The 10495-nt window shown below is 37.8% G+C and overlaps 1 protein-coding gene and 1 non-coding gene across 2 annotated transcripts in view; both read left to right on the top strand.

The window, feature by feature from the left end:
- LOC124427100 (transcription factor Sox-19b-like) overlaps positions 1-10495 on the top strand; it is a 58557-nt gene that overhangs the window by 8894 nt on the left and 39168 nt on the right. The window lies entirely within an intron of this gene.
- On the top strand, positions 1209-1292 carry Trnal-uaa. The gene has a single exon. It is a non-coding gene; the product is annotated as a tRNA-Leu (tRNA).

Below are 10495 nucleotides of genomic sequence, written 5' to 3'. Positions count from 1 at the left end.
ATTTTGTCTCCTGTCTCTTTACTATATTCTACTTCTATCTATCTTCATCCTTTTCTTTTTCATTTTCTTTATTTTCTCTCTTTTTCTTGACTCTTTTTCTTTTCTTTTCTCCGAGCAAGCCATCTCCATTCTTTTTTCGTCGGGCAACGTCACTGTCGACGAAAATGCGAAAAAAGGGATACAACCTACTCGCACCTTTCAACGTACTTATATATACACATAAAAAAAATAACATGAAAAATATACACGCGTATATACAGATATAATATCTATGTACGTACGTACGATACACATACACACACACACACACACACATATATATATATGTATATATATTTATTCGAAATGCATGCGTGCGCTCCCTTTTTTCGATATTCCTTCTTTCTTGCTAATTTCTTTCCTCGTTGGTATCTCATTCAAATCGTATGGCTATTGATGTTTCATAATTATTTTATACCAGCTTGAATCGTAATTATCCGCGCTTCGACTTCTATCCGACCCCTTAATCACCCCTACCCTCTGACCCTGCCACCCCCTCAATTCTCTTATCCCCGCATCCAAACTTTTTCCCGTTTTTCGTTCTTTCCTTTTCTTTTCTTTTCTTTCGTTCTTATTTCGTTTTTCTCTGTCGTTCTTCCTCTCTTTCTCTCTTTCGTATTTCCTCGCGAACGAGCGCGTGTGAAATCATAGTGGGAACAGACGAGGGGCGGCGGGACGGATTGGTGACGGGACGGGTAGGGGGAGGGGAAGCTTCTACTATACCGACAGAATTAATTATAGCTTGATTAAAGAGTTTCATTCGACGTGAAAAGCGTTCCTCGCGTAAATTTTAATTTATTTGTTTTTCTTTCTTTTATTATTATTATTATTATTATTATTATTATTTGTTTTTTTTTCTTTTTCTTTTCTTTTTTTTAATTTTTTTCTTTATTGTTATTATTATTATTATTATTTTTTCTTTTTTTTTTTTTTTTTTTAATACCAAGTTTCGAAAAACTACAAAATGTGTGGAGCGTGTAAAGCTGTTGTGTAAAGAGAATTTTTAAATTTCGATTTAAGACCACGTTAACGTAAATCGTGTATCTTGTATGTTTTATAATTATTTTAAATATTAGCATTCATTTATAATATTGCAATGTTAAAAATAATAATATTATGAAGAGAATAAAATTGTATATGAGGTTAATATAAATACCCGTCATTTATAAGCTAGGTTGGCCGAGCGGTCTAAGGCGCCAGATTTAAGCTCTGGTTCCCAATCGGGAGCGTGGGTTCGAATCCCACACTTAGCAAACTTTTTTTTTTTTTCTTTAATTTTCAACAACTCTCACATAAATCTGTTTATTCGAATGAATGAAAAATGTAAAAATGTAGGTATAATAATTTTTTACATCCTTTTTTCTCTTTATTCTTTAAATTTTTTTATAATCATCGTACACAAATAGATACGGATTATTCAAGTATACGAATGTTCGTACAGTTATTAAATTCAAATGATTCATTCAGAGATATTAACCATTTCGCACTATAATTAATTTCCTAATACATCCATATATATATATATATACCATGAAAGATAATTTTGGAATGAAATAGTCACCCGATTGATTTGATTTATTAACTGGATGAGATGACAGAAAATCTATGAATAAAAATGATGTTGTCGATATATAATATAATAATGTAATTGAATTAAATGATATTGTCTAAAAAATTTCATAATACAATGTTAACGAATTAATCTGAAAAAACATTTACTCAAGAGACTATTTACAAGATCATTGATACTAAATAATTTTCATAACTATCTATACGTATTTATCTGCATATATCTAACAAGATTAAATATATATATATATATATATATATATATATATATATATATATATATATATATAAATCCTATGTATAGAGCACACTTATACTGACTCATAGATAGATATAGATATAGTAGAATGAGCTCGCTTGTGATTCGCGCACGAAGAGATCATTCGTAATGTTCGCGCGCGTTCAGGGATGGACAGCTCGACAGAAATCTCCGTGTCGAGTCTCTTTAACAAGACGGACGTGGCACGGCCATGGGGCCGTATTGTCGGACGATCTCCTTGCGTGAATCAAAGATATATTTCCTATCGGTGCGCGCCTTGGGTGGCTTCTCTTGTTCATCGCGACGTACATTAGCAGCTATCGTTCGTACAGAGATCCGATCTCTCTCTCTCTCTCTCTCTCTCTCTCTCTCTCTCTCTCTCTATCTCTCTCTATCTCTGTCTCTTTCTCTCTCTCTCTCTCTTCCATGTCGGACAGAGATCCGATCGGGATGTATCTTGGTGCTATCGCGACGTATCTGACAAGCATCGGACATCAAACCGACGTTGGAGGATCGTTACGAATCCTCTTCCCTTATCCTCGTTTCTCTCCCCTCTTCATTTCGACGATGATCGTCTGTAATATATATTCAGTGTATTATAATCGATACGAACTATAAACTTTATCGATCTAATCGACGCTAAACGAATACGAAGAGATAAAAGGAAATAATTATTTATTTCGCATCGTTATTGAAAGTAGTTACATTTTTTTTTGTTTCTTTTTTCTTTTTTGTTTTTAATTTGTTAAAGAGTTCGAGAGATAGATAGATTTATAAGAAATAATACGCCGATGATGGAAGAGAGAGAAAGAGAGAGAGAAAGAAAGAGAGAGAGAGAGAGAGAGATCGGTTCCATCCATCAATTATTTCCTATAGAAACGTAATCAACACACGAAGGAAGAAAGATGGTAGGAAGAAAAGAAGAAGATAAGAATATCGGTAGTGAGAGGAGGATAGTGAGAGAGAGAGAGATAGAGAGAGTAAAATCGTATGTATTGCGCGTGAGAAATATCGTGGAAAAGGATAAGAGGAATATCGTCTCGATGATGATGATTCGAGTGACAGGAGCACCGTGCTGACGTGACACACTTCGTGGTCACGGTGTACCGATGATTCGTTCCTTCAACCTCTCTCTCTCTCTATCTCTCTCTATCTCTATCTCTCTCTCTCTCTCTCTATCTTTCTCTATCTTTCTCAAGAGTGAACACAACACCTGCAAGAGGACCAATCAGGCATAGGAGGTGAACGTGGTAATAAATCAACCTGCACCTTTCCACGTAAGGTAGACGTGTGGAGAGTCTACTACGGGCCCGTATATATGCGAGTTATTATTTATGGGCGTTCGTTAGCGCGGCAACAGTTCGGAAACGTGTCGAGCCAAGGCGTAGGTATTTAAAGAGGTTCCTATCGCGGCTTCTCGCCAAAGACGACGACGACGAAGACGACGACGACGACGACGACGACGATGAGGACAACGACGACGACGACGACGACGACGACGAAGAGGAGGACGACGACGTCATCGATGTGCACCATACACATCTTGTCGTCCTTAAAATCTTTAAATAACGACTCTCACCCTTGTCGGACATATTTATTATCCTATGCTCGACTTCCTGGTAGGTGGCTAAACCATGGAACAGACTATACCTCGGCAATACGATTTATTTCAAATTCGTTACATTCTTTGTATATACATATACATATATATATATATATATATATGCATGTATGTATGTATGTATGTATGAAAAGAGAGAGGGAGAGAGAGAGGGTTAATAATATCCGATCGAACGTTCGAGAATACTCGTTCTCGTGTATTATTCAGCCTCTTGATACCCCCGAACCCAGTGGAGTCCAGATCAGTGATTCTATAAGCGAGATTGAAATAACATCCAATAGACGACGTTATCGATGTACCCTGGCCTCTTCAGCTATGGTAAAGGACTTTTCTCTTTCTCTCTCTCTCTCTCTCTCTTTTTCTCTATCTCTATTGCTCTTTCTATCTTTCTATATCTCTCTATGGTTGAAGCTAACGGAGACGACAAGGGGAGTAAAAGAGGATCGAAGGAGGGAAGGAAGGAAGGAAGGAAGGAAGGAAGGAAGGAATAGCACCAAGAGACGGATAGAGATTCGCCAATAGGAATTCCATACAATGCTAATTAAGAGAAGGGTTTATTCCCGGCCAAAGGGCACGAAAAGGAATTTGTAACACACGTGGATCACAATGGGAACGTTTATAGGACACAATGTCCCTTGTCCCGTGCAAGGGTTTCTCTCTCTCTCTCTCTCTCTCTCTCTCTCTTTTTTCTCTTTCTTATTCTTCGTCTTCGTATCTTTCTCCCCTCAATAATTTTTGTCCTTTTTTCTATTCTCGAGTCTATCCGCGTATCCCAAAGTTATTCTTACGAGACACGCCTGATTCATGCAACAATACGAATCTCTTTTATCGCATCTTTCTCTCTCTCACTCTCTTTCTATCTATCTATTTCTCTTTTTATTCTATCTGGAGAAGCGTAACGGATGCACCTCCTTCTTTCGCACCTGAACTGGATCGACGTGATTATTAGAAAATATTTTTCTTGCATAATCGATCGACACCTGGAACGATACTCTTTTACCGATCGGCATTCGCCGATCATAATCGGAATAATAATTATTAAGAATAGATCGTAGGCAAATCGTACAACGAACTATCGAATTACTATGTAGGCAAGTAAGTTATACTACCTTATACTACATCTGCGAATCGCCGTCCATCGAAATTTACATTTTAAGCTCGTGAGAAAGAAAGAAAGAAAGAAAGGAAGAACGGAAGAAAGAAAGAAAGGAAGAATGAAAAAAAATTTGTGGGAATTTCGCGCGAGTCTAAGAAGAAGGGACCTATGAGAAATTGTCAATCTTTCTTTTTTTTTTTTCCTCTTCTTTTCCGTTTTCTTTTTTTCCTTTTTATTTGTCCTTCGATTCGATAGGAACAAGATTTTTCACGAGCCCTTCGATTCTCGATACGAAAGAGGAGTTATGATCGGTGGTATGGCGTACGAGATTTCAACGTGACTCTATTTCTTCCAAAAAAGAGAGAAAGAGAGAGAGAGAGAAAGGGATAGAGAGAGAGAGAAAGAGATAGAGATAGAGAGAGAGAGAGAGAGAGAGAGAGTAAGAAAGAGAACGTCTGTCAAGTCCATCACTCTAGAAAGAAAACGAGAAAAAAAGCGAGAAGAAATAAGGGTGTCGAAAGTCTCGAGGCGACCCCTCCATTTCGTCGTCAGGAGTCCAGAAATATGTGCATGTAAGAGGGGGAGAAAGAGAGATAGAGAGAGAGAGAAAGAGAGAGAAAGAGAAGGAACTATGAAGGAGAGCAGTATACAAGTGTCAGGAACACGTGTAGCCTCGATGCTCCCGCACTCAAGCGCTACTACTTCGAGATGTCACCGCGACGAAATTGGTCTGGATACATGCACCTTATAAACTCAGAGAGTTATTTTCTTTTCCTTTTATTATCGTTATCGTTAAAGACAAAGGAACAAATCTCTGTAGGGAACGAAACTCTGATAATAATCAATATAACTATGTATAATGTACTATAAGATTAATAGAATCTCGAGTTTGATTTTAGATCGGTTTAAACGAGTTTGTAGATCGTTGAGAATGATGAGAAATTTGTAGGCTCATAAAGAAGGATAGAAGGAAAAAAGAAAGGATAGAAGGAAGGAAGGAAGGAAGGAAGGAAGGAAGGAAGGAAGGATGAAAGAGGAAAGATGAAATCGTGGTATTGTCATTTGGAGAGCCTCGAATTTCAATCTTGGTAATCGGTGTCGCGAGCAATCGCTTTACGACAAGGATATCAGCCGTCATCGTCAAGGGTAAATTAAACGTCGAGCTTAGGCGATTTACGTCGGCCGATTTAAAAGAGGAAGAAAGAAGAACGGGACTCGACGACTTCGACTACGATGAGGAATCCTCGGCCCATGGACCGGGAATGGTGATGGTAGTGGTGGTGGTGGTAATAGTGGTGGTGGTAATAGTGGTGGTGGTAATGGTTGGTGGTTGTAGTGGTGGCTCTGGCTCTGCTTCGGAGTTCAATCAATCCCGAATGCAAATTCGCCAAAGCCGAGGACGGAAGAGGAGACAGCGAACAATCGTTTCCGATGGCATGCTCGAACGCTCGTATGAGAAAGAAAGAGAGAGAGAGAGAGAGAGAGAGAGAGAGAGAGAGAGAGAGAGAGAGAGAGAGAGAGAGAGAGAGAGAGAATGTGTGTGTGTGTGTATGTGTGTGAGCGAGAAAGTGAAGGGGGAAAATAAACTATGCCGTATCACAAGGGGTGGGTGCCATCGACATCAACATCGTCATCATCGTTGTCGTCGTCGTAGTCGTTGAGTGGTTATCTTAATCAATGCGAACGAGGAATCTTCGTCGATGAACGAAAGCGCGAAGCCACGATAAAAGTAATCACGGTTTTATAGCGGTTAGTTGGAGAACGATAAGGGGGTGAGAGGAGATTGGTTAAAGGTGGGAATGTGCCCGTAGGAGAACACCCTACCGAGAGTGCCCGACAAACATTTCTCCACTGGAAAAACGGATAATTATCCGATGTGCCTCGACTCGTCTATTTACATATCGACAATGCCCGTTTCGAACGGACGGATCGTTTCAAGTGGGATTTAAATTAAAATCTTGTTTGCGCCGATACTTAAATCTTACGATTCTCTTTCTCGCTCTCTTTCTCGTTTCATTTACAACATTCAACGAGGATACGCACATTAGATAGGTGGGGGATAGTCTGTCTATGCTATATCTTCCTTTTTTTCTCTCTCTCTTCTTCTTCTTCTTCTTCTTCTTCATTTTTTTATTTTTTTCCTTCTAAAAGAAGAGATTATTTCAAACGGAATTTGTATTTATTTGTTGGACAAATAGCAAAAAAAAAAAAAAGAGAGAAAGAAAAAGGATAAGAAAAAGAAAGAAAAACAGGACGACTTTTATCTTCCTAGATTCTACGTTTTGTCGAGGAAGGCTTCGAATCCATTAAGGATTGGTGACGGATCCTTTGGAGAAAAAAAAAGAAAAAAAAAAAAGAAGGGAAAATTCTAAAAAAAGGATCCGTATTCTTTTCGATATATTTATGTTAGGTACGATACACGATAGAATATCGTCATAGAATGAATAGGAAATAGACGGAGGAGCGGCTTATATTTGGCAATAGGAATGACGACGGCCCTGGGTCCGGTCCAGAAGGGATGGAAAGCTGCTTTCTCCCAAGGGGATGTTGCATTTAATAAGCTGCTACTCGCCATTCATAGGGCTTTCTTTTTTCTTTCTTTTTTTTTTTTTTTTTTTTTTTTTTGAATTTTCATTGACGCTCGCGTGAAACTCGATGGTCACGGACCATTAGTCTCAAATTCATTGATGGGGATCTCTTTGACATGAAGTTTCTTCGAAACTTGCATTGCATTTGCATTAGTAAGACGAAATAAATACCTTTTAACTAACGTCACACCACACCCATATACATACTTACTTACCTACCCTATATTTCATTGTCTAACCATTATTATATTATTATTCGTAGAAGAAAAGCTATGAAATAGAAAAGACGAGAAATAGATAAAGAAAGAGAGAGAGAGAGAGAGAGAGAAACGTTTTTCTAAGCTGAACGTAGCGTCGTTGTCCCGCCAAGAAGGAATCACGAGTAGGTACTTGACTCCGCGTGACTTTGAAAAGTGCCGGACACTCGCATCCTTTCCATGAATCGTGTAGGATCCATTATGTCGTCGCAAAACGTTTTTCAGAGAAAACGTCCTCCGTCCGTCGTTGTCCGAGATAGAAAAGGCTGGAAGTCCTCCTCCTCTCTCTCTCTCTCTCTTTCTTCATATATATATATATATATATATATATATGTATATATATATATATCTCACTCTCTCGCTCTTTTACTTCGTCCACTGCTATCCATCTCCTTCCTTTCCTGCGACAGTGTGCGTACGACAAAGGGCATTTCTCTACGGGCATTCGATGCATTGTGAAGCGGCATATTGTTGGCTGCGTTCACCGCACTGCCGAGACGAATTCTGAAAAACGTGGTCATTGTGCGTGTAGGTGGGGAAGACAGTGACATTGTTGGACGGCTTGTTACGAGAACCGGCACAATGCCGGAAGAAAGAGTGCAGTGCTGTGCCATTGACGACTTTAAAAGGGCAAAAGAGGAAGGAAGACGGAAGCTACCTTCCTAGTCTTGCCTAACTTATTTCAGAAAGAGAAAGATTTTACGAGAAGGTCCAAGGATGTTCATAGTTCACGAAACCGTCATGGGTTTAGGAAACGATCTACCATTCATAGAAGCACGAACGACGAACCATGAATGAAACATCGTATGGAAGAAAGCCGTGTAATAATTTCGCGCTCTTTCATGAGACTTTTTTTTTCTTTTTCAGCTTCTCTCTCTCTTTTTTTTTTCTTTTTTTTTCTTTATCTTCCTCTTCTTCTTCTTCTTCTTCTTCTATTGTTTCTTCTTTATATTTTTCTTTTATCTTTTTTTCTTTTTGTTTTCTCTTCTTTTTTTCCCCGTTTTTCTTTATCTTATTCCTATCGGCCCCTTGAAACGTCGGGTAAACATATTATTTCATGTAATATTGTTAACTCTAAAGTGCATTTACTCGAAGAATTATGAGATATTTATCTTTGACATTATAAAACTGTCAGACTGTATCGTATTTTTAAGAAAAATTACTTGAACAATTTTCAACCAATCCACGGGTTATATAAGTTTAAAAAATATCGATAAGGAAAAAAAAATATATATATATATATATAAATGTATGTATATATAATATCACGTATTAAAGGGTAAATCAATCTTGTATCTTTTATTTTACAAATGTAACATTAAGTATCTTAAGTTATACGATCTTGACGATAGCTAAAAAGTCAATAATTTTAATATTTAGATAACATTAAAATAATATAGTTTATAGAGACTGTTCGGTTATTATTAGAACGAATTTATTAATTTAACAATGTAAATCATTTCAATTGACAGTTCGATCGAATTAATCAAATGAACATTAGCGCTCGAAACGCAACAATTCTATTCAGAATTCTAATCGCAATAGCTATTCCCATATATTTAATATCGACATGGCTTGTAACGTGGCGAACATATGGCGAATAGGAATCGGTTCTAATCGGGTCGAATGGGCCGTAAATTAGGTGCGCTAAAAGCGACAGGCGATTACGAGTCAATCGATATCTTCTTTTCATGAAACACGCCCACCGATAAATAATCATTTATTACCATACCATTGGTGGTTTCTGTGAATCAATCAACATCGACGATTCACGACGAAGAGAAATAATTCGAATTCAATCGATTTAAAAGAAGGCAGGTAAGTAACTAAATAGATAGGTACCTATATGATATTACATATTATATGTATATATGTTTTATCTTTTGATACACCATAAAGGTACTGTGTATTGAGCTTTAAAGTGTCTCGAAAAGCCGGTTTTAGAAGCCACGCCTCGAACGCGATCATGGCGATCACCATCCGAAAGGGTACCGATTGATTTCATACGTTTCTCGTGCTTAGTTAATAATAAATCGTTCGAAAATCACGCCCAACGTTGAAGGAAACCAAAGACGAATGACAAAGAGAGAGAGAGAGAGAGAGAGAGAAAGAGAGAGAGAGAGAGAGAGAGAGAGAGAAATGAATTCGGATGGAAATGTCTAAGGGTGACTAAAATATATATAAGCGTTTGTATAGGTAACCTATATCTAATATAATATAACGCTCTTTATATAAATTTGTTAATTCATTATATAAACGGTACCTAACGTATAGGATAATTTAAACGTTATTATAAAGAGTTATGAATTTCAACGAACTTATTCGTTGTATTATAAATAGGAATTTAGAAACGTCTTGATCGAATGTAAAACTCAATGGAATATTTCATTCCTATGAATTACTTTACGATATTACAAAACTCGTAAAGTAACAAACTGTATATAGTTAACCGTTACGTTGTAACGATCGAACGAAACGAAAAGTGCATTAACGTAACATCGACGTTTGATTAGCGCTTTTAAGTATTATATTATATCTATCCACGTATGTATATAAGTATCTACGTATCCTACATATGTGCATTACGAACCGCTAATTGCGACCATGAGGTGTGCGACTATGTCGGCCTTTTACACAGTGGGGTACCATAAAATCATCGGGGAAATTGGCGCGGTATACGAGCGATTTGACATCGTCTATTCGATGTGCCATTTTGGCGTCGCTTACACGGAGGCTCGGTCCAGTGTCATGCAAAACCGCGACACGAATCTCAAATCCCGATTCGATTGGCATTCATCGAAAATCGAGGGTCGACGATTGCGTTCTATGAGAGGATGGGAAAAGAGAGAGAGAGAGAGAGAGAGAGAGAGAGAGAGAGAGAGAGAGAGAGAGAGAAGGGTGACTGAGGAGAGTGAAGGGAGGGGGACTGCTGGTCGACGAGCTCGAAATCGAATCGAATCGAATCGAATCGAATCCAATCGATATTTTCATGCCTATATAGCCTAGAGAAGGAACCTAGGTATATATATATATATATATATATATATATATATATATGCATTCAAA

Source organism: Vespa crabro, chromosome 9 (assembly GCF_910589235.1).
Source record: "Vespa crabro chromosome 9, iyVesCrab1.2, whole genome shotgun sequence".
Classification (NCBI taxonomy): Eukaryota; Metazoa; Arthropoda; class Insecta; order Hymenoptera; family Vespidae; genus Vespa; species Vespa crabro.
This window is presented reverse-complemented; position numbering and strand designations above follow the sequence as displayed.